The sequence below is a fragment of the Peromyscus eremicus genome, chromosome 5 (genome assembly GCF_949786415.1).
Source record: "Peromyscus eremicus chromosome 5, PerEre_H2_v1, whole genome shotgun sequence".
In the NCBI taxonomy this organism is placed as follows: Eukaryota; Metazoa; Chordata; class Mammalia; order Rodentia; family Cricetidae; genus Peromyscus; species Peromyscus eremicus.
The window spans coordinates 13,474,900-13,500,559 of NC_081420.1; the positions used below are offsets into that span (position 1 = coordinate 13,474,900).

Below are 25,660 nucleotides of genomic sequence, written 5' to 3' on the forward strand. Positions count from 1 at the left end.
CAATTCAAAGTCCTCCTCCCCTACCCTAAACTTATCCAGCTCAAGGCCTTCCTTTCCCCCCAGCTGCTCAATCTCTTTTTACTGCTATTTCAGCCATGTCCTCTTGGCTTACTTTGTCTCTCTCGCTCTCCCCATCATATCAACTGAGATAAAGAAAAAGGGACTGAGGAGCTGGCTCAGGTGATAAAATGTGTGTACTACAAGTATGATGACCCAAGTTCAATTCCTAGAATCTATATTTAAAAAAAAACAAAAACAAAAAACTGGGCATGGTGGCACAGGCCTGTAGTTCTAGGGCTTGAGGGGTGGAGACAGGAGGATCCCTGGAGTTTCCTGGCCAGCCAGCCTAGTCTAATTGGCAAGCCCCAGGTCCCAGTGAGACACTATGTCTCCAACAATAAGGTGGATGGCTCTCCAGAGGAATGACACCCAAGGTTGACCTTTGATACCACACCCCCACACCCACTCACCCCCCCCACACACACACATACACAAACGAATATAAGAAATCCTAAATCAGGCTTAGCTGTGAACAACTTTCCTTCAAGCTCAGTAACATCTGAAGGTAGCCTAGATTTGAGAACTGCTAAGAAGTCTGCAAAGGGAGCCCAAGACAGGCCCTGACATGCTGAAGGTGGCAATGGTATGTGAGTTAGTTAACCAACCCAAAGCTGTGAACCCTTATAGCATAAAGCTACTGCCCAAAGAAATGATACAGAAACTGGAACTTTGGAAATGGTCTCCAGGATCACACTGCCATGCTCCCAAGACAAGGCTTCTCCAGCCACTGTGTTCATACCCATCGGCAAGAGGCCTTGAGATTGGCCTTTTTATGTGGTCATAATGAGTGACCATTGAACTTCTGGCATTTTCACTGGGCTCACATATGCTGGCCTGTCAGCACGAGCAACTGGCTGAATTTCTTGAGGAGCCTTTGGACCACCATCAGTGCCATCTTCCCATCCTGACATAGCTCAAGGACGTCACAGTAGACATAGGTCAAGCCCTCAAGCTTCTGAAGGGGTCTCACCAGAGAAGATTTGTTAACCCCACTGGGTGAGAATAAGACCACTACCACAATTTTTAAGACAAACTTGAAGCAAGCTTTATTAAATACTAGCCAGGTCCCCTGGATACTGGCTAGCTCCATACCCAGGATTCCCAGAGTATGGTACCAAATTACATTAGACAGGAGCTTATGAAGACATGGCCCACAAGGCTGTGTACTTCCCTCCTTTGTCCAATAAGGGGCAAGCATACATCCTGACATGCTTTCTGCCTATGTGTGCTCAAGCACATCCTGTGCAGTTGAGGCAACAAAGCTTGTTTACAGAAGAGAAAACATGTGACTTGTTATCTTACATAAACAACAGCCCCCAGCATTCCAGAAAGTTACCTGTCCTTAGGCAAGTGGGCTTACAGGTTAGGAGTATTTTTATTTTATAGATCTCTTAAGCACAGTAATTTAAACCTAAAACACAACTTTAGGCCTCAAACCACCCCTCCTTGAGTTGTATCCTGAATCAAATCCTTGACTCTGTGATAGGACCCTGTTGATAGTGGGATCTAATAATCATGAGCTTAATGCACAAAGACAGGAATTTATGTATCCAGTTAAAGCATGAATGATGCAAAGGCCACCAGTAATTAGCAGAAACAGAAAGGTCAAAGTCTCTGTGATGGCTGATGTCAGAGTTACTATCCAGGAGGATCCTGAAAATGAGAGTGGAGACCAGTCATTTATTTCATCTGGAGTCCCCATTTTTGCACTGATTTTTTGGAGTACAACCAGATTGTCTCTAATGATTTCCAGGTGGTTTGCATAGAAATGGCAATTTTTTTCTTAAAACCACACAATAATCTCCTTGTTCTGCAAAGACCAGGCTGAGTTCTCTAGCATATTATAGAACTACTTGAGCTAATGAATCTACCTGTTGATAGATCTGGGTCTATTTGGTTTTAATAGGTACCTTTCTGATTATGAGCCTAGAAGCCAGCATGAGTCCTGGTATGCCAATAGGCACTATAGGTAGTCATTTTGTCCCCTTTGTCAGGGAGTTTGCTTTGGACCTAACAGTCTAACTTTTTATTGAGGATACAGGGCAATGTTCTCTCTTCTGGAACTACTTCCTGCTGAAATTAGGACATCATTGTCAGGGCTGGGAAGGTTGGAATGCTAGTCAAAGGTCAGGAGGGGATTCAGGCAATGAGGCATTCATCAGAAGCATCTGGTTAGCTGACCCAGCTGAAGAGACAGGGAGCATTCATATCAGCTGGACTGGTCCACATCAGCTTTCAGCAAGTCCAGAGTTCACAGCAATTTGGAGCAGTTTGTAGCCTGCAGCTGTCTCCTGGATGGTGTCTGTCATGGTTCCAGGTAAAAAGCTATTGGGCCAGATACAGACTAGGGACAGAAGTTAAAGTTTAGAACTTAAAGGAAATCTTACATTTGAAACTTCCAGGCCCATAGTCCTGGTAACTGGGGGAGGAGAGAAGTCCCAAGACCAGGGAGAGAGAGAGAGAGAGAGAGAGAGAGAGAGAGAGAGAGAGAGAGAGAGAGATCTCACTCTCAAGAATAGGCATAGGCAGGTGGGGAAACTGAGGCTGTTGACCTGTGAAAGGTAGAGCCAAGTCTTACAACCCCCTCAACTTCTTTAAACTTGCAAGAATTTTTTAGTTTACAAAAAGAAATAGAGCTTTTAGGTATATTACTGTTACCACTGTTTGTACTGAAATCCACATTGTAGAAAAAGCAGCTAACAGGTGTCTGTAAAACAGCTGGAGTAGACTCATGCCTTCGAGTCATAGCAAAGGCTATGGTTTGGGGTTAAAAAGTATGAGCATTCTTTTCTCTCTCCAGAGGGCTGGATATATAGATAGAACACAGATGTTTTTAGACCAATGAGAAGCATCTTTGAGTTTATACTTAGAAGACAACCAAAGGAAATTTGAACTTCTGAGCATTTGACTATGATGTAGTCAGTGCTCTACTGGGGCTAGATTAATAGCTTATCAGAACTCCAGTGATTACTGTTAAAACTCTGAACTTTTGAAATCTCAGTATAACAATATCATGGGGGGGAAGAAATATGAAACATTTTTTATTACCTTAAATCACTTTCTCATACCTTTACAGCTTGCATTTACATACCTTAAAACACTTTCTTAGACCCTCAGAACTTACATAAACTTAAAACCCTCTCATACAATCATTTACTGTGAGACACAGGTGGTTGATTATTGAGAGTAGTAATTGCAAAGCAAGTTGCTTTAAATAAAGGAGTACTAAAAAGTTATACCTGAAACCTGTTTATCCTTTAATGTGAAGCCTATTAGCAAGGCAAACCTGTCTATCTTCCTCAGAAAGAGACCTAGTCACTCTAGAAAAAGCAAGCCTTGATTTTTACATATGAAATGAACTAACAAAGTAGCTGCAGCCTTGGTGAAGGAGCTGGGTGCCTTCCACTGACAAACTGACAAAGCTAGTTAGCCATCAATACCATCAGAGATCTGAGAAGGATAAATTATAGCAGGAAAAAAACCAAGCAACCAACCAAAAAAACCAACAACAACAACAAAAAAAAAAAAAAAAAAAAAAAAAAAAACAAATGGACTTTGTATAAATTAAAATGATAGAGACTTACCAGCTACCTGGATGATTACCCTAATGGGTTCCTGTGGTCTTGATGGCTTGGTTGGGGGCAGAGGTCGTAGGTTTTCATCTGCTATGCTGTACAGCCTTGCATCTTCAGCTGCTATACAGGACATCATAGGCCTTCAGCTGCCAGACCCAGAAGGTCTGAGAGATTTTTCTGTGGATGAGGAACCTGGGCAAATTGGCCTACCTTGACTTAGGCAGAGTAGGGCAGTCAATCCAACAGTGTCCACAGTTTGTTCAGGGCCCTGGCAGCAGGCAAGGCATAGGACAGTTTTTCTCAGTGGTTAGTGTCACCACAATCCAGGTCTGTGCCCCAACTATCTTTCTTTGGATTTCTCTTAATAAAAAGAAATTGGAGAGTGGAGTGTGATGGTACACATTTATAATTCCAGGATTTAAGATGTGGAGACAGGAAGACCAAAAGGTCAGGATCATCCTGGGCTACGTAGCTTATTAGAGAGCAGCAAGGGCTATATCAGATCCTGCCCAACCCATCCCCAAAGAGGAGAGGGCTAGGAATTGGGCTGAGAATTGTGGCTGGTGGTAAAGCACTTGCCTACTACATGTAAAGCTTTAATCCTTACTACACAACACCACCAACACCAAAATCTATTTGAGTTTGGTGGTACATGTTTGTAATCCCAGTCATTGTGAGGTAGAGGTGGGAGGATCAGAAATTCATGGCTAGCCTCAGCTGAACAGTGAGTTTGAGGTTATCATGGACTACATGAGGAGCTGTCTTTAAAGAAAAAAAAACTACAATAAAAAGCCACATTCTTTTCATGTTTAAAAGTGGAAGTTGGCCAGCATGGTGCTGCTCACCTTTAATCCCAGCACTCAGGAGTCAGAGACAAGGAGATTTCTGTAGTGGGTATTCGCTCTGCCCATGACCTTGGACTCTCTGGCCCGATAGAGACAGTGCTGCCTGCCTACATGACCTCTTAAAAGGGAAGAGGGAGGGGGTCATGAGCTCTCTTGGATGTGGAAGGCTTCCTGATGCGTGGTTCAGTGAACTGGTCTGGAGCTTTCCCCATCTTTCCCTGGGAGACAAAGAGGCAACAGATCCCTTCATTTTGTATTTGTGAGTGTGTGATCCCTATTTCAACCATTAATAAATAAGTCTTCTTCCCAGACATCTGTGGATTTCTCACATTAGATTTCTGTGAGTTTGAGGCCAGCCTGGACTATGTAGCAAGTTCATAGTGAGACCTTGTCTCAAACAAATAAAATAAAAGTGGAAGTCATTTGGTCCTAAGGAAGCCAATAAAAGCCACTAGAACTATTAAATGAGTCCAGCAAAGTTGAGCTGTGTAAGATCAATATACAACAATCAATTTCGAAACACCACTTGCCCCCAAAAAGCAGGCTACAAGCCTGTAATCCTAGCACTTAAGAGGCAGAGGCAGAGGCAGGAGGATTAACCGCAAGCTTGAAGCCAACTTGGACTTCACAGCTGGATCCTGTGTGTGTGTGTTTTTTAAAGAAAAAAACAAACACGGAAAAAATCAATTGCATTTCTACACAGCAGCAATGAGCAAGCTGAAAATTAAATTATAAGATAGTTCTATTTAATAATAAATTCCAAAGTAATAAAATTATGCAACAATAAATTAAACAGATGAAAGACAAGCATGGCGACTCATTTCTGTAATCCCACACTTAGGGAATGAAGACAGGAGACTTGCCTGTGTCTCAGAAACACACACACACACACACACACACACACACACACACACCAACCACCAAAAAAAGTGCAAAATTTCTGAAAACTATAAAACATTGCAAGGACTTAAAAACCCGAATAAGTTTGGAAATCATCCCAGTAGCTGGAGAAGTCACTCATGGTAGGGCACCTTGTCTATTATTCGCAAACCTTAGATTCTAATCACAAAACCACAAGAAAGAAAAGTAGAGAGAGAAACATCCCACATTCCTGAATCAGAAAAGAATGCACAGAGGCTGAAAACAGATTGATTGGGGAGTAGGATGTGGAAAGGCATAGATGCTTTTTGCAGAGGGTGGGACACTTAGAGTCATACAGTTTTGTGCTGTTACAATTGGTTTTTAACTCGGCTGTGATCTTGGCAAATATGGGACTTGTAACAGAGAAATTTCTAAATTTTCTTGCAATAGTAGACCTGTATTGTGTGAAGCTGGGCCTGGTGGTACAGACCTGGAATTCTAGCTACAGAGAAGGCTGAATCAGGAAGGTCAAGAGTTCAAGGCCAACCTAAGCAACATAGTAATTTTGTCTCAAAATTAAATTAAATTAAAAGTAAAAAGAGTAGCTGGAGTTCAGTGGTAGCATACTTACTTGGCACTCTGAGGCCGGAAGGTCAATACCAGCACTGCCAAAGCAATTATACAGATATGCTAACAACCACTGCACAGTGAACTGTAAGTGGGTGCAGTGTACAATACAGGAATATCCTTTGGTAGAGGCCAAAGACTCCAAAGTTCAAAGTCATCCTCAGCTACATAGTGAGTTGGGGGCCAGCTTGGGTTACCTGAGACTCTGGTTTTTTTGTTTTTGTTTTTCTTCTTCTTCTTCTTAAATAAAAATTATTGAAAAAAGACCAAAGGGTATGGATCAGTGAGCAAAGTGCTTGCCAAATATACATGATGACCTGCGTTTGGATCCCCAGTACCTATGGAAAAAGCGAGTGGAGCATTTCCTGAGCTTTGCTTGTTTTCCTTCCTCTTTCTCATTTTTCATTTTGTTTCAAGTTTTGATTTTTCTTTTCCTTTCTGTCTGTCTTTCCCCCTTTCTTTCTTTCTTTTTTTCAGATAAGTTTTTACTATGCTGTCCAGGCCGGTCTGGAACCATCAATTTTCCTGCCTCAGCCTCCTCAGAGCTGGGATTATAAGTGTGCACTTGTAATGTAACCAACCGTCTTATTAAATAAGAAACACAGAACCAATGCAAAGAGGAAAGCCAAGAGATCAGAGGTAAGAGCCTTACCCGCCTGCTGCAGCTAGCCTCTTCAGCCAAGAGACCTTTCCGAAAGAAAACTATTTCCTGTCTGTTTGTCTTTATATAGACTTTCTGTTCTGCCTTCTCATTGGTTGTAAACCCAACCACATGACTGCCTCGTCACTGCCTGTCTGTACAGACCTCCAGACACATTGGAGCATGTGTCTCCAATGCTGGCTGTATCCTTGACCACACAGAGATCTACCTAGCTCGGCCTACCAAGTGCTGGGATTAAAGGCATGCACCTCTCTGCTTCCTAATCATGGATAAAGTGTAACCAGCGGCCCCAGCTCCTGCTCCCATGCCTTCCCCACTACAGTGAACCATAGCCTTGAACTGTGAGCCAAAATGAATCCCTCCTTGAGTTGCCTTCATCAGGGATTTTGTCACAGCTGTGACAAAATATACCACCTCTAGTTTCTTGCACATTTTTCTGTAAGGCAAATGAAGGAGCAGTATGTAAAGTAATTTCCTATGTAAAAACAGCCGGTGTTTCAAACAACAGACTATTCTTCACTAAAAAGAAGCAAGCTATGAAGTGTCGAGACAGTGAGGATCCCCTGCTTTGAATAAGAACGGCCCCCGTAGGCTCATATGTTTGAATGCTTGGTCATTAGGGAGTAGAGATCCTTGACAGGGATTAGTAGGTGTGGCCTAGTTGGAGTAGGTGTGGCCTTGTTGGAGGAAGTGTGTCACTGGGGGTGGGCTTTGGGGTTTTAAAAGCTCAAGTCAGTCCCAGTGTCTCTCTTCCTGCTGCCTGCCTATCCAGACACAGAACTCTCAGCTCCTTCTCCAGCACCACATCTGCCTGCCTGCAGCCAAGCTTTCTGCCATGATGGTAATGGACTAAACCTCCAAACCTATAAGCCAGCTCCAATTAAATGTTTTCCTTTATAAAAGTTGCCATGGTCATGGTGTCTCTTCACAGCAATAGAAACCCTAACTAAGACACCAGCTATGCTGTGAACCTAAACTGTTCTGAAACACATTGACTGCATAGCAGGGTCATTACTTGTTAAGCATAGACATCTCGTTCAAATGTCTAGTGAAACTGTTTCTCTAAAGTTAAACATCCAAAGGGCTGGAGAGATACTAAGGTAGCTAAGAGCACCAGCTGCTCTCCCAGAAGAGCCAGGTTTGAGTCCCAACTCATTGGCTCACAACTGTCTGTTACTCCAATCCCAGGGGAGCCAACTCTCTCTTCCGGTCACCTCAGGTACTGAATGCATGTGATGCAGAGTCATGCAGGCAGGCAAAACACCCATACACATAAAATAAAAATTTAAAATCTCAAAAAATTGAAATGAATAAATAAATTAAAATAAAGTGAAATATCCAACCATGCTGGGCATGGCGGTACATTCCTGTAGTTCCAGCACTTGGGCGGTGGCAGCTTAAGTGCCTGTGCAGTGTAAGCATTTGTGCCACTAGGATGCTGGAAATCGAGCAGCCACTGAGGTGAGCATGTAGTGACAACAAGCACCATCTTTATACACAATTCCCTTGGTTAAAAGAGAGAGAGAGAGAAAGATAAAAACTGACTCTCCTTCCCATGGCAGCCATTATCTACCAATAGCTCCTCAGTCTCAGCTAGGGGTGGGATTTTATAAAGCCCTCCCTCCTCTGTGATAGAAGTTTGTCTGGCTTGATCTTGCACATGTCTTGTATGCACAATCACAGCCACTATGAGTTCATAAGTGCAATGGTCCTATCATCCAGAAAACATTATTTTGCAGAAGTCCTCCATAACCTCTGGCCCTTACAATCATTTTGAAAAAATATTTTAAGAGTTATTTGAGAATGTCATAAATGTATTTTTATGTGTGTTTAGTTTTTGATCTTTTTGTTCTTGAGACAAGGTCTCTATGTGATCCTGGCTGTCTTGGAACTCACTATGTAAATCAGGCCTTGAACTCATAAGAGATTCACCTGCCCCTGCCTCCTGAGTACTGGGATTAAAGGCATGCTATCATGCCAGATGCATACAATTTATTTTCATCATATTCACCCCCATCTCGTTCACTTACTCCTCCCAGATCCATCCCTATTTCCTTACCCTTTTCAATTTTATGTCCTCTTTTAAAATTATTATTTAATAACTCATCAACTTCAGTTTTTACTGTCCATACACTTCTGGATATGGGGCTATGCTCTGGAGCATGATTGACCTACCAGGGACTTTAAAGAAAACCAACTCTACCTTCTCCAGAGGCCATACATTGTCCGTAGCTCCTCAATTGGAGTTGGGAACTCATGAGTTTCTTTCTATTTCATGCTAGAGTGTTGACTGTGTGGGTCTTGTGCAACCATCCACAGATGCTGTGAGTTCATGGGTGCAACAGTCCTTTCATGTCCAGAAGAGACTGTTTGTTATTTTCTGGTTCTCTGTAATCTCTGGTTTTTACAGTCTTTCCACCTTCTCTTCTACTGTGGTCCCTGAGAGTTGGGGAGTGATGTCATGTAGATGTCCCATTTGTGGCTGAGCACTCTACAGTCACCCATTTTTGCACTTTAACCAGTTAAGCACCATTCACAACACAAAGCAACCTCTCTGACAAGGTCCGAGAGCTGCACTAATCTATAGGTATAGAGATAAGAAATTAGAGAGTAGTGATACTATGTCTATTTAGCAAAACAACAGGAGTAGGTTCACCCCAGGGGACTATGAGCTCCCCGACCATGTGTTTTCAGCCTGATTTGCAGTAGTTGGCATGCATTTTCTCCTGTGGATGGGCCTTAAATCCAACAGAAAGTGGTGGGTTACTGCCATGACATTTGTGCCATTATTGCACCCGTGAGCATGTCTTATCTTCATTACTGTGGTTCACATCTGGGTAAGTCTGCTGATGAATCACCCTGTCCCACAGTCTGCATATCATCTTCTAGTACTGTGAAAGTAGCCAGCAAGAAGAAAGTTCCCTGGTCAGTACCAGCTTGATTTTTGTACATTCTGTGACTGGTGTGTGTGGAGTCTTCAACCATAGGGTCTTACCATTAAGTTATGGTGGGCAACCAAATGTCTCTTCAGTCTTCACGTTCCTTCTGTGATGATGCCTGAGCCTTGTTGAGGAGAGGCTGTGTGATAGGTTGCCCATGCCTCAGTGGATGGCCTTATACCTATGTACATACTGACTGTGCTGTGCAGATTTTTCATCCTGTTGCCAGTGATGTCTAGAAGCCAGTGGAAGAAAGGAATGAGGTTTATCAATGTCCTTTATGGATGTCATTAGGTGATCTTCACATTCTTATCTATGCGACTGGGAGTGGAACCTTGGGCCTTATGCATGCTAGGCAGGTACTCTACCACCCAGCCCTCCTCATTTCAGTGACTGAATCAGAGACTAGAAGTCTTTCAAGTTTATTGTTTCAATAAGATAAATCCCGCTGTGATATTTTTCAGAACATTTATTTCTCTTCTGCACTGTCCCTTTTGAATTGTGTTGGCATGGTACTTTCCTTTTTCCACTCTTAGTTTTGTGTTTAGGGTTAGTAAAGTATGTCACTTCCTACAGAAAGACTGAAGTTTCTGTATATAACCCTGTCTAATCCATACTTCTGTCATTTTAACTATTGTTAAGTTCTGCTCATGGCTAAATAAGATGGTGTTAATAGAGCTGCTGTGCTCCGAGTAACCTGACAAGTACTTTGTGCAAAGTATGTTAGTTGTCTTTCTGTCAGTGTGACAGAATACCCGAGGTTATCAACTTAATGAGAACAAAAGTATTTTTTGGTCTCATGATCTTGACAGTTCTAGTTTATGGTAAGGAGGAGTGTTTCCCACAAACATTCAGCATGTTCTTGGACATTTTACTGTAAAGCCTACTGAAAGGGGTCCTGTGTAAGGTAACCTTAGATGTAGGAATTTTAGGGGCAACACTCACCTCCTGGCAGCTAGAAAGCCAAGAGAGAAATGGAAAGAGACCATGACTCCAACTATGTAACCTTCCTCCTCAAGGTCCCATCTTCAAATGGTCCCACCACCTCCCAGTAATACCGCATATATCAATTCACTTTTAAATTTATTTTATTTAATATCATGTGCATTTATACACGTTGGGGGTGCGGTCCAGCCATTCATGTGGAAGTCAGGACAGCTTTGTGGGGTTCATTCTCCCCTTTACATTTCTATGGGTTCTAAGTATTGAACTCAGGTGACTAAGTTTGCATCACTGTGTGGCAAGTGATTTTTATCCATGGAGCCATCTCCCATTTTATTTTTACAGCAGCTTTATGAGTTATGTGTACTTACTGTGGCCACTTAATAATGAGTAAATCAAGGTCTGGGAGGACTGAAACACTTGCTCAACCAAAGTCTCTGTACCTGAATGCAGCAGATCTGAGCTTTCAAGTCCCAGAGCACTATGATTGGCCTTAAATCTGGGCAACTGTTTTTAGCTACTATCAGTACCTGGAATTATTAAGTGCTTATGATATTGATATGGTCTGAATATTCCTTTCTCAAAATCTATATGCCAAAACCTTGACCTTGAAGGATGTTAGGAGGTGGGACTGAGGTAACAGGTACTTGTATTGACTATTTTCCTTTTCTTCTTTTTTTTTTTTTTTTCATTTTGCTTTTTTTTTTGAGACAATTGTCTCTTATAGCCCAAGCTAGCCTTAAACTCACTCTGTATCCAAGGATGACCCTGAGCTTTCGAACCTCTTGCCTCTGCTTTCTAGTTTATTTTCCACGTGTATAATGAAATACTTGAAGCTAGATAACTTATAAAGAAAGTAAATTCTCTTAGACCATAATCTGGAGGTCCAAGGATGTGACACAGACACTGGTCCATCTCTAATGGGAACCTCATGGTGGATGACCTGATAATACTCACAGGAGTAAGTGAGAAAGGGAGAAAACTCATGGTGAGGCAAGGGGCCACGGAGGCTAGGGAGGGGCCAGTCTTGATCTTTCATTACAGATTGCTCCAGGACTGACCTACATCTGTTCCTTCTGAGGACACACCTTCCATCATCTGATTACCTTTCACTAGGACTCATCTGTTGACAAGTTCATGCCACCTGTATACTTCACGAGTCTTTCTTTGTTCAACACAGTTTGTCTAACCCACACCAGTGTCCTGATGAAACAGACCCATGGTACAGGGATTATGGGTACGCATTTGCAGGACCCATGGTACAGGGATTATGGGTATACATTTGCAGGACCCATGGTACAGGGATTATGGGTACACATTTGCAGGACCCATGGTACAGAGATTATGGGTATATATTTGCAGGACCCATGGTACAGGGATTGTGGGTATACATTCTTGAGAAGCTGGCCAATCACTGGAGCCTGGGGATTCCAAGACAGCCTGGCCAATAGAGAGAGAGAGAGAGAATTTGTTTCAAAAAAGAGAAAGAGCCAAGAAAATTGGTTTAGCAAGAATCCTTCCACTCTGACAGCTGATCAAGTCCCTCAAGTCCCACCTTTGGTGAAGTGGTATTTCTAGGTCTAAGTTCTTGACCTGACTTTAGCAAGAATCCTTTTGGGTCAGTGTGTTATGTCAGTTTTGACAGAAACATCCAAGATAGCTAGACAGAGTGGTATATTCCTGTGATCTCAATAGTCAGAGGCAGGGAAGATTGTAAGTTCAAGGCCAACCTGAGGTATATAGCCAGATCCTGTATCAAAAACCAGAGTGGGACCCATGAGATGGCTCAGTTGGTAAAGGGGCTTGTTGTACAAGCCTGATGAACTGAGTCCAATCCCCAGAATCCACATAAAGGTAGAAGGGAGAACCGAATCCACAAAGTTGTCCTCACACAAACACATTAACGACAAGCTACAATTATTATTATTTAAGTAAAAAGGGTCTAGAGAGGTGACTCCATGGTTAGGAATACTAGCTGTACTTCCAGAAGACTCAGGTTTTACTCCCAACATCCACATGGAGACTCACAGCCATCTGTAACTCCAGTTCTGGAGCATCTGATACCCTCTTCTGGCCTCCACAGCACCAGGAACACAGGTGTTAGACACACAAATGTGCAGGCTGGAAGCGAGGGCACAGTGAAACCACTGAACTAGACCACTCTGTGGGTAGAAAGATAGGTTTGTTGGAGACCAAACTGCCAAGGCTATCTCTGGGGTGGGGAGGAACAAAATTTTGGGAGTCTACTTTGGACCTAACACAGGCAAAACACGAACACATATAACATAAAAATAAATATAAGAAATACATAAGTCAGAAAATATAAAAAATTGGTTTGGGCTGGCAAGATGTCACAGTGGGTAGAGGTACTTACTACACAATCCTGAAGACGTGGAGTGCATCCCTGGGCCCCACATGGTAGAAGGAGAGAAGCAACCTCTGCATATTGTCTTTTGATCTCCATGCTTTCTCTGTGGGATGTGACACACACACACACACACACACACACACACACAAAATATAATAATAATAATAATAATAATAATAATAATAATAATAATAATAATAGAAATGCAATGAAACTTTTAAGTGAAGCCCTTATAAAAATAATGAATATTCATTATTTTTATAAGGGCTTATTCATTATTTTTATAAGGGCTTCACTTAAAAGTTTCACTGCATTTCTATTATTATTATTATTATTATTATTATTATATTGTGTGTGTGTGTGTGTGTGTGTGTGTGTGTGTGTGTCACATCCCACAGAGAAAGCATGGAGATCAAAAGACAATATGCAGAGGTTGCTTATATATGTCTAAGAGCTGATGGTGTGGAGTACTTGTCTAACATTCACAAAGCCCTGGGTTTAATCCCTGATACCACCATGAACAAACAAACGACCCCCTCCAATAAAAGGGATCCAATCAACTTACAGAGAGAAAAGGGCTATTAGACTCATAGCATCAGAGGTGCTGGTCTCTTGGCTCCTTGTCTATGGACCCGGGGCATGGCAGGTCAGAACATGGGAGAGAGCGTGGTGGAAGAGGATGCTCTCCTCATGGCATCTGGGAAGCAAAGAGAAGTCACAGGTCCCCAAGTGCCCCTCCAGGCTCAGCTCAAGTGACCTAGTTTTCTCTACTTGGCCCCATATGCTAAGCGGTTCATAGCCCCCAGCAGCACCACAGGCTGGAGAACAAACTTGTAACTCGCCAGTCTTTAGAGCATCCGAGTCATAGCAGCGCAGCTGAGCAGAAGCCTCCCACACTGGATGGCTCCTCTTAGTAATTTTCCATTCTCCTCCCCCTACCCTGAGCTTTGGCTATAAATCCCCAGAGCTCTCTGTTTCCCTGGGAGTTGAGCCCATTCTCTCTTCCTTATTGCAATAGTCTTAAATAACGATTCCATATTTGGGACTGGGGAGATGCCTCATCAGTTAAAGCACTTGTAGCAGTGTAAGGGCTAGAGTTCTGACCCCCCAAAATCCACGTAAATGCCAGTTGGGCCTGGCTGTCTGCCTGTAGTTCCAGTCTTGGAAGGCAGAGAAGGGGATCCCCGGAGCAAGCTGGCAAGCCAGAACTCTGGGTTTAGTTGAGAGCGCCTATCTCAGAGAATAATGTGAAGGGTGATTGCAGACATCAACCATGCCCGCACACATGCACCAACATGCTTACACACATGCACTCCCCTACCCCTCACATACATGAAAAATGTAAAAAGAAAAATAAGTTTTCCTTATCCACCTGAAATCCAAATACCTAAGAGGCTGAGGAAGGACTCTGAGTGTGAACTCAGCCTAAGTTGCTTGAGAGATCCTGGCGTGCACACGCACACACACATAACACACACACACACACACACACACACATAACATACACACACACACACACACATACTTTCTCTCTTTGCCTCTCTCTTTCATATATGTGTGTGTGTGTGTGTGTGTGTGTGTGTGTGTGTGTGTGTGTGCCATAGATGTATATATGTATACCTCTTAGCTATCAGAATAACATTGCTTTCACATGGCTAAGAAGGAAGTAGGAAGTGGCTGCTTGTGTCCCTGGTTCTGTTCATTCCAGTGACTGACCACCAGCAATGTAACTTTTAAGGGGAAAGCTGCCTGTTTCTTTATTTAGTAAGTGAAAACGGGTCTCAGATTTTTGTCTTTCTACTCCATGACCACAGGAGCACAACGTGTGGGGAAAGAGTATGTTTAGGAGGGCAGATGTGGTTATCCACCCCCCCACTCCCCCACCCCCGCCCGGGGAGGGGGGTTGGTAGCAAAGTAGGAAGTTTGAAGTGTTTACTTCTTCATTCTGAGTCAGAGATGAAGCACAGAGGTCGCAGCCTAGGGTGCCAGAGGGAGAAGAGGTGGGGGAGACTCGAGGCTGGGGGAAAGCCGTGTGCACGTGTGTGTGCACATGTGTGTATGCAGGTACACTGCACATCATGTCCCTGGGTTTACACTGCACATCATGTTCCCGGGTTTACGCTGCCAGCATGCGGACATGGAGAGATTATTCCATCCGACTCAACTAATTTCCATGCTTGGAAAAAGTTTTAACAACTCTTTTGCAAAGAGAAAGACAAGAAAAAATAAAAAGTTGGATTGATTCCTGTACAAACACATCAGGTATAGATATGTCAATGTTACGTTCCTAATCCACCATCGAAATGCTGTTCAGTAATGCAGATCAGTCAATTAAGCGGAGCAGTGTGTACCAGATGCAAATATTGACACTGATTTCAGTCTCTACAAAGTCTGGGGACTCAGTGCTCACAGCTAAGGAGGATTGATCTGCTGTGCAAGCAAATTAAACTGTGTACTGCTCATTAACCTTCTTCTCTGGGAGGCGTCTCAGCCTGTTTGCCTCACACAATCTCCATTACCAGTGAGGAGGGGTTTCCATTGCCTTCTTTGAAGCAGGGTCTCATGTAGCCCAGGCTGGCCTTGAACTTGCCAGGTAGCTGAGGACAGCCTTGGACTCTTGATCCTCCTGCCTCCTGCATGTACCGCCATGCCTGATTTTATGCAGTGTTGCGATTGAAATCCAGCATGATGGATCAGCACTCTACAGACTGTGCTACAGCCCCCGTCTCCAAAGAGATAAGACGCTGTTGCGGCTGCTTCAGAGGGAAGCTACAGTGTTAGGACAAAAGACTTCTGAGCCATCCTCCTTGACAAGGCCATTAAACCATAAACTGCAAGGGTCATGGGACATATGATCTCCACAGCTGAAAAAATTAAATAGCTTCCAAATAGAAAATACTATGTGTAGAGGAAAGTGAATCAAAAGGCTCACGCATCACACAGTTCACATTATTGCTTGAAAGCGTTGGGTCTAGAGTTCAGAATAAGACTGGGGTAGAAAACTTAGGGTCATTTGCCCTGTGTGGTAAAATAACTAAAGAAAATAAATACAAGTCGGAATACAAATATATGAACTAAAACTTAATGTATGCATGTACAGATGGATGAACATATGTATGGATAGATGGATTTAATGTGATGCTAAGACAGAACCCAGGTGCTCACGCATGCTAGGCAAGTGCTCTTTCACATTTTGGTGAGTGTCACTTCCTTTTGACCCAGAGACTGGGAGAGAGATCCCAACTGTCAAGGAAAAGGAAGAAAAAGAGAAGAGGCAGATACGGAAGAGGCCCAGCTTTCATTTTAAAACCACAGTCTTCATAGGGCGGGGAGGAGAGGGGCAGAGCTATAAATACCAGACTGGTTGAAACAGAACAAAGTATGGTCAAACATCCAGATGTTTCTCTCCCAGACAAAGACCCTCTTGCAGTTACTCAGAAAAGATTTCTAGGTGACTGGGTTTTCTTGCCAAGCATGGATGTGAGCTCCCGAAATTTTGATAAATGTTTAGCTTTTATAGCCCCAAGTTGTTTGGGTTATTGGGACTCAAACCCAGGTCTTTGTGCCTGCTAGACATACACTCTGCCACCGAGCTGTATCTCGAGCTTCTCTCCATCTCCCAGATCCTGACCTCAGAAATGTGGAGGAGAGCTACTAGAATATAAATAAGGCTCACACTTTTACAGCTGGTACAGTTTATGGCTTAACAGTTTTCTTTCTATTAAATCTCCCCTCGTCGTGTGTGTGTGTGTGTGTGTGTGTGTGTGTGTGTGTGTGTGTGTATGTGTGAGAGAGAGAGAGAGAGAGAGAGAGAGAGAGAGAGAGAGAGAGAGGTGTTTTCTAAGTTTGGGCATGCATGTGGTATAGGTCAGAGGAGCGTGAAGCAGCTGGTTATGTCGTGTCAGCATTCAGAAAGCAGAGAACAGACAGGAAACAGGCCTAGGTTAGAAAATCTCAAAGCCCAAATCACTAACCCACTTCCTCCAGTGAAGCTCCAGCCTTGGAAGGTTCCACAACCTTCCCAAACCCTTGGAGACTAAGTATTCAAACACATGAACCTGTGGGGGACATTCAAACTACAATAGAAGGTTCCCGAAGGGCTGGCTCCCAGACATCTGAAATCCTCCCTGGGCCTGTCTTCTTTTGCTGCCCTTTAAAGAGCAACCTTGTCTTTGGAGTTGCTGTTCTGGTTGGGCATGAATTCTAACCATCCCAAGACTGGAGAGACAGTTCATTGGTTAAGTGTTACTGCTCTTCTAGAGGTACCCAGTTCAGTTCCCAGCAGCCATGTTGGACATCTCACAGCGGCCGTTAACTCCAGCTCCAGGGATCCTACACCCTCTGAGGGCCTCTAAGGGCCTCTGAGGGCACATGCACTCACATGCACATACACATACAGAGAAACACACACTTAAATGTAACTAACTAAATAATCTATTATACCTTCATCTATCCATCATCTATCTAAATAAATAAATAAATTGTAAGTACCCTGAGGATAGTTTGAGAATTTTACAAGTGATTGACAGCAGTGCTCTGCTAAGACGTTTTTGAAGTGCTCCTGGGAAAACCCAAGGTACAGATATGGGATAATGGGCATGCATCTAGATGTAGACACCAGCGCACTCGACGGTGACAGAGACACCCAAGAGAAGTTAGGAAAAACTGGGTAAGGTGCTGCACACCTTTAATCCCAAATCTTGGAGACAAACTCAAGCACATCTCTATGGGTTTGAGGCTGGCCTGGTCTACACAGGGAGTTCCAGAACAGCTAGGACTACACAGTAAGACTCTGTCTAAAAGAATGAAAGTTAGGATAAAATGTTTGGTAGAGGTCTTCAGCTCAGCACCATGGTTACGGCCTTTGCTTTACTCTTGCTTCCTCGGGTTCCCCATGGCTACTGAGGCTATGGCTGGCTGTCTAGCCTCCTGCTGGAGACACAGGAAGGAGCTGTTGTTTGGCTTGGCTGGTTGGCTTTTGTTTTGTTTTGTTTTGTTTTGAGACAGGGTCTTATAGGGCCCAGGCTAGCTTCAAATTTGCAATGTAGCCCAAGATGACCTTGAACTTCTTGCTCCTGTCTCCACTTCTAGAGTTGCAGGAGTGCACCAAGGCTTGTTTATGCCACAAGCACCCTACTGAGTTACACCCCATTACACAGTTTCAAAGTTTGTATGTATCTGTCTTTTTGCAATGTTAGAGACTGAAGCCAGGACCTTGTGCATGCTAAGCGAGTTCTCTACCACTGAGCTATAATTCCCAGGGCCATAAACCCATTTTGTTTTAAATTGAACACATGTAATATGAATGGAACCACTGTCACCATTGTTGACATATAGTTCGGTGGTATCTCCAATTTGCAGTGTAAAGGAAGGAAGAGAGAAGTCTTTTCCCTCAGCCTTTGTAGGTTTTTCACCTGGGGCCTTGCAAATTAACCTGACAAAAGACTGATTAACAGTAGAAAAACAAGTATATTAACACATGCAGTGTGCACACCCATTGGGAGTGTGGAAGAACTCAGAGAGTGATTTGAAATCAGGTCTATATGTTATCTTATCAAAGATAAATTAGTGAGGAAGTGAGAAGAAGGGGGGCAGGGGGGCTTCTGCTGTCACATGTGTTCTGGGAGGGCAGATAAGAAGCAGAAACTAACAGCACATAAGGATTGTTTTCATGAGGCCCCACATTCCCTGCAGTACTGTCACCTGCTGAGGTCTCAGAAGAGAGAGGTTTCAGGCAAATCAAGGCTGTTTGGCATGGGCTATCACCAATGTCTTCAGCTCAAAATAAGAATTATGCCAGAGACATATTTTGGGGTGTCATAGTCTAATCCCCCAAAATAAAATGCTATCCTTATTAAATACTAACTGCTCATTTATCCCGGCTTTATCTTATGGTGAAAAATCTGACAAGCATGTCAGAGAGTTTTAAACCCACCTGTTCCCCAAGTTCTCATGGATTCTCTTTCCCTCCCTGTCCATTTATTGGTTCTCTCCCTCTGTACCTCTTGATTTTTTGTATATGGTGATCCTTGGTTGCTTGTTAGAAGTGGGCTCAGGAGTTTATGGAGTTGTTTTGTAAGAAGGTCACCCCCCCCATCATTGCAGAGTGGGGTTTGATTAGGGGCTCAGGGAACCACACACTAACTGAACACATAGGGTGTGTTCCCAGGGAGCCCACAAATGAAGAGGTATTTCCCTGACCAAAACACCTGAATCTGTAGCCCCGATTTTGCCCGTTACTCAATGTCTGTTTTAAAAAACTGTGTCAGTCAGAGGACAACGTGTGGGAGTTGGTCCTCTCCTTTTACTGTGGGTTCCAGGAACTGAACTCCAGTCGTCAGGCTTGGGGGCAAGTACTGTTACTGGCTGGGCATCTTGCCAGCCCATACTCAATGGTTTCAGAGAAGGACTGTCTAGCCAGGAGTAATGACAAACTCCTGTTATCCAGCATGAAGGAGACTGAGGCAGGAGGACAGTGAGTCCAAAGCCAGTCTGGATTAAAGAGCAAGTCCCAGGCAACCCAGGTGACATGCCAAAGCCCCAGTGTCAACTTCTCCTTTTTTCATGGAAGTAAGACAAGTAATTGAGAGAGACTCAGCCAGAGCCGGTGACTCTCCTACTTAGCCCCAGTTCCTGTTCTCCTGTACCCTGCATCCTGCCTCTCACTCTGAGATCACCTCATTAAACTTCCAGTCATGAACCCCATACTGGTGTAGTCAACCATAGACCCACATATGAAGGTGGTCTCGTGAGGTTACAATAGAGCTGAAAATTCCCACTGCCCAGAGATCTGGAGCACCTGAGTTTGTGTAAGCACACTGTGGGATCGTAGACTAATGAATCAACCAATGATGCTCCTCAGACTATGCCCCATCACTAAGTGGTACCCAGCTGTCAGTCATAGCATCTCTGTATCAGGTGAGCACTCCTTGCAGTTCCTCAGTTTCCCACATGCTCACCCTTCCTCTGTGTCCTGACACCTCATTCTTGCTTCAATACTGTAGAGACAAAGAGGCAAGAATAAAAGGGCCTAAAAGCAAAATTCCTTACTGTCTCGTGCTAACCTTTCACTGCTCAGAGCCTGACCCCGTGACTTGTAAAGCCCGACTCCTAATGGCCCCTGATGCCTCACCCCAAACGGCACCGTCAAGGAGGACAAGTGGCCATTATAAAGATTTACTTCCTCAAGATATCGAGTGCCCCCCTTGAACCCTCCTCACCACCCAGCCTCACTCAGATGGTCCAGAGGTCAAGCGGGGTCACTTTTCTTAACTGCTGTGAAAGGATCCATTCCTCCCCGCCCCCATCTCTCCCTCAGAAGTCACCAACTGTGTTTTCAGTCACGGTGTGTACTCAATATTAATTAAAGCTTTTATATCAATTCTGGCTTGGTAAGCATTTTTACCCCCATGCCTTGGGCTTGTTGCTCCTGTTGTGACTTAGAACTCTCAGTTTTGTGTTTGAAGCTTCAGGAAGACAAGAGATAAGGAGGTGCTATTTTCTGTCCTCAATTAGAGTTCTTTTTCTTTTTAAATCTGTGCGTGTGCGTGTATGTGCGTGTGCATGTGTGTGTGTGTGTGCCTGAACATGTGTGTGTGCACACTCGATGAAGAGACCAGAGGCAATCAGGCACCAGTCCTTACCTTCCACGGCATTTGAAACAGTATCTCTTTATTACTTGCTGCTGTGAATGAAATGCTAGCTGGAGCTGCCGGAGTCTGGGGATTCTCCTGTCTCCCTCTCCTCTCACCCAGGAGCCTGGGGTATAGATATGTACTACTGTGTCTTGCTTTGTGTAGGTTCCTGGCCTTGAACTCAGGTCCTTACGCTTGTGTGGCAAGTGCTTTACCCACTGAGGAATCACCCCAGCCCACAAATCAGAATTTTTCGTATCCTTTTAAACCATCCTACAGTTTGCCATACTATGAGGATATCATGGTTTATTTAGAGGTTCAGTGTGTGCTCTTGCACGTGTGTACATGTATGTGCCTGTGTGTCTATGAATATGTAGGCATGTGCATGTGTAGGCCAGAGGTTGATATCAGATGTCTTCCTCTGTAGCTTTCTACCTTATTCTTTGAGACAGGGTCTCTCCGTGAATCTGGAGCTCACTGGCTGGACAGCCAACTCCAGGGATTCACATGTCCCCGCCTGAGATCACAGCCACTATGCCTGGCTTTTTATGTGGGTGCTGTGAATCTGACTCAGATCCCCACGCCTGTGCAGCAAGCACTTGGGCAGCTGAGCTGTCTTCCCAGCCCCTTAGCTTCCCTTTTGATACATATTCAGGTTTCATTCACGTGGACAGTGGTGCTGGGGCTGGAACTCAGGGTCCCGCGAATGCTAAGCGCCCCATCAACTGAAACAGGCATTAGAAGCTGCGTTTGCTAAAAACCATGGACTCCTCACTTGGGTCAACAAGGTATCTAAAGCAGACCAGGGCTTGTATCTGTGGTTCATTTCATGTCTGCATTTTGGCCTAGGACACAGAGACAAATCATATACTCTCAGCAATTAAATTCCTAGAAGAAAGCCAGCCCTAAGGTGGAGTCTAGAAGATTGACTGATTAGGATGTAGTGATTGTGGGGAGTTGGAATGTTGCAGATCCAATTCTTGGGCTATCTTAAATATCCTTAACAGCTATTTCTTATTTACCTCTGTGTCTGACCTGGTATCCTTGTGACTATCAGATAAAACCTTTCTGAATGTGATGTCCTAACAGACAACCAGCCCTAAAGCTGGGAATATCATGGGATAGCATCTGAGGCCCCTAGCCAGAGATTTCCCTGGTTTGCTTTAATCTGCTGACCTGTTGTCTCCACCAATATACATGGAAAACACCTTCAATATGGATCCTGTTACACACTGAAATGTCTTCATTACTGATCTTTACATTGCTTTGTACCATCACTGTAAAATTCTCACTAACCACTTTCCTCATTGGAACATGTATTTGGGTCAACTTGAATCCATGCTCCTGGGCCATGATCATTGGTATTGGCTCAGGAATAAACTCTGTCTCGTTCTCTTTGAGGTGAGAGCTGTGCTTGGCAGGGATAGGATATGTACACATGCACATGTCAACCCTGCGTTTGCAATAATTTTCAGTGTTTAGCCCTTTTAATTAGTTTAAATGGTGTTCACTGTTTTAATGCATGTTTCTCTCCTGGCAGTTAAGGCCCATCCTTTCCTTTCCCTTCTGGCCTTTTTCAGTTTTTGTTATCTGAGCTGTTTCCTCACATCCTGGGGCATCTATTCCCATCAGGCTGTACTTTTCTGTTGTTGTTAAGCTTTACTTTGTGTTTAATTATATGCGTGTAGTGAGATATGTGCATGTGAGTGCAGTGCCTGTGGAGGACAGAAGGGAGGATCAGATTCCCCAGAACTGGGGTTACAGAGGGCTGTGAGCAGCCATGTGGGTGTTGAGAATCAACCCAGGTCCTCTGTAAGAGCAATCCATGCCCCTCCAGCCCCTGTAATTTACTTTTAAATTGATATCTTTTTTTTTTAAAGATTTATTTATTTATTATGTATACAGAAGAGGGTGCCAGATCTCATTGCAGATGGTTGTGAGCTACCATGTGGGTGCTGGGAATTGAACTCAGGACCTCTGGAAGAGCAGTCAGTGCTCTTAACCTCTGAGCCATCTCTCCAGCCCCCTTAAATTGATATCTTTTAGGACTTTGATCAACACAATTTTTAAAAAGATTTATGTGTTGTGTTGTGTGTTGTGGGAGTTTGATCTGTTTAGCCAGTGACACTTGGGGTGACTTCCCTATGGGCATAGTTGTCTCTGGATATGTGACTGGATAAGAACTGAGGAGAGGGGTCGAGCTCTCTCTCTTGGGTGGTCAGAGCAGGAACAGCAGTGGAGAAGCATGGTTTGCGGTTGGTCCTCATCACCCTTGGGCAGAACAGCAGGACAGTGGCAGCTGGATGAGCAGCAGAACAGCAGGACAGTGGCAGCTGGATGAGCAGCAGAACAGCAGGACAGTGGCAGCTGGATGAGCAGCAGCGGCATCTACTTTGTTTTGTAATTGTGAGTGTGTTATTCTCATTACACCCCTTAATAAATTATTGACCAGACTTTTATGGGTTATCACTTCACCTGGCACTCAACTTGGCCTAACCCACGTGGCCTTTAGGTCTCTCCCCACCCCAACCCAGCCTAAGTGCAGCCGTGGGTGTGTGGGTGTGTGGGTGCCCAAGAGGCCAGAAGAGAGTGTCAGTGGGATCTCTTGGGTGTAGAGTTGCAGGCAGTTGTGAGCCACCCAATATGGGTGCTGGGAATTGAACTCGGGTTCTCTGGATAAGCAGCCAGTGCTCTTAACCACTTAACCATCTCTTCTGGTCCTCAATAAAATCTTCAAGGACACTAGGAGTATAGCTCAGTGGTGGCATGTGCTTAGCATGTATCAGGTCCTGGCTTTAATGTCCAGCACCAAACAAAAACAAAAACAAAACAAAACCAACCAAATGAACAGAATGCTATAAGGTTTTGTTTTGTTTCCATATGGACAGACCATTGTCTCAATACAGTTTTGACTCTGATTCCATTTTTTCTCCTTTTTAATATGTATTTATTGGGATTCTATTGGTCCTGTTTTTCTATAGAACCCTGGAAAACACAAACACAAATGCAGACAGTTGCCAGCTTATGGTGGTTTAAGGTACAATCTTTCAACTTTAAGATGGCGGAAGTGGTGTGCCCTAAATAGAAACTGGCTTCTGATTTTGGGTTTTATTGGTGGCACAAAGGTCTTTGCACCCAGAGATCACTAGGCTACCAGGAACGTTAAACATACAGGGGCTTCTTCTCAATGGAGGAGATAAAATACCTGTTTTCCAGACCAGAAGGCTGAAGGCTGAGAGTGAATTTTGTTAACCACCTGGTGACCATTTTGCTGTCTGTTAGAGGCAGACCTCACCCACCTTTTGCTATAGAGGCAGACCTCACCCACCTTTTGCTATAGAGGCAGACCTCACCCACCTAATTCCTCAGAATGAGTATCCCAGACTCTTCCCTCCCTAAACCATTAACCATTCTTAGGGTAGATGTCACATGTACTTTATGGCCTGCTGACCTCCATGCTATCAGTCAGAAACCACACTAGATTCTAGGCATTTTAGCCATAGAACCCACCCTGGCAGTCTGTGAAAGAATCTCTGCGTAGTCACACCTTAAGCTTTATTGTGCACCTGGAATTGGACTAATTGGACTGATTGTTGCCTGGAAACCTTTCCCCCAATTGTACTGTGTTTTAACTATGCCAACAATGAGTTGCCTGGCATTAGACTCCTCGAAGTCTGATCCAAGTTGATGAAGTCAATCTGCCCTGGGTTTTTATTCTCATCTTTTCGAGAGGTTCGCTTCCCTGTATGACATCTGGAGGGACCCCCTCAGGATTTTGATCTACCTAGGTTAATTAATGATAGACTTATGATGCTCTTCATGTGCTGGACAGTGAGTCAACGCTCCAAGGCAGCCACGTGATCACAGAGGTTAACAGTGACCAATATTCTACCTGCTCCATGTTGCTATGCTAGGATATGTATTAGGCCAGGGAGACTCAATGAATTTTCAAAGAATGGTATTTACAACTCAGTAAAGATTTATTGGGGCAAAACTTTCATAAGTGAAAGACTATGTACTTATGGGGAAACTAAAAGACAATAAAGTTAGTGCTCTGTGTGAGCCAGAGAATGGCCTATGTTAGTCACATTTTTGGTTCTTTAATGAGTTTATTAAATATATAGCAAGCTAAAATGAAAGACTAGATAACAAATAAGTAGACATATAGATGGATAGATGAATAGATGATAGGTAGGTAGGTAGCTGAAATGGACTATGGAAGCCCCTTTAAGGCAGCCAGCTTGAGTTTTCCACTTAGAGTCCCAGGAAGAGCAGTGTGTCCCCTCAAGTGAGGCTTCCAAGTCAAACAAATCACAGCAGAGAGGTGACATCATCCACTTACATCCAGCAGACACTAGCTAGGGAAGTTAAGGCGGTCAGTCAGAGTGCACAGTTGAGCTTTCTCCCCGTGGCTGAACCTCCCCTGGCTGAGCTTCAGGCCCATCTCTTCCTCACTGCAGGCACTTTCACACCGAGATAAACAATAGCGACCTGTTGGGATGGATCATTTTCCAGCTGTTCTCAAGGGTGCGCTCTTTTTACTGTTTTGCTGTTCTCTTCTCCCTGTCACAGAACTAGGGGGACCAGCTCATCTCCAGATAATCTTGAGGACACTTTGAGACAAACATGCTTAGGCCTGAAGTGTCAGCAGGAGATGGGCCCCCTGCTTCCAGAGCCAGCTTTGCGGTGACCTCAAACAGCGCATGACGATTTATAGCATGTACACCACAGCTAGCTAAGAAGATTCACTGTGTATGTCCCTGTAATGCCATTTCCAGCTGTCTACAGTGACGAGCTTGCCCTTCTTCGAGAAGGGAAAGGACACCTGTACAAGTTTATGTCCTATTTACAGACCACAAGGAGGCAGGCAGAGAGCTTCTCCCGACTTTCTCCCTCTCTCCCCTTTTTCTCAGTTACCTTCAGTTCAAAACATTCTTTACATCAAAGCGGCATATTCTAGGGCAACATTTTTTGAGCTTTTCCTCCAGAAAGGTCTGCAAAATCCACTGTGGACCACCCCCATCCTATAGTCCAAATACATCCTTACCAGTTCACCAATGATGCCAGGTCCTGGAACCACCTAGGAGGGGGCAAATATCAGTCCCCTTGTGTTACAGATCACCCCTGTCTGAACCTCAAGGGAGTCCA

The 25,660-nt window shown here is 44.0% G+C and overlaps 1 long non-coding RNA gene across 1 annotated transcript; it reads left to right on the plus strand.

Moving 5' to 3' along the window:
- Window positions 1-902: 902 nt before the first annotated feature.
- On the plus strand, window positions 903-6,819 carry LOC131910314 (uncharacterized). The gene is made up of 3 exons (XR_009379096.1): window positions 903-1,056; window positions 6,446-6,607; window positions 6,700-6,819. It is a non-coding gene; the product is annotated as an uncharacterized LOC131910314 (long non-coding RNA).
- The last annotated feature ends 18,841 nt before the right edge of the window (window positions 6,820-25,660 follow it).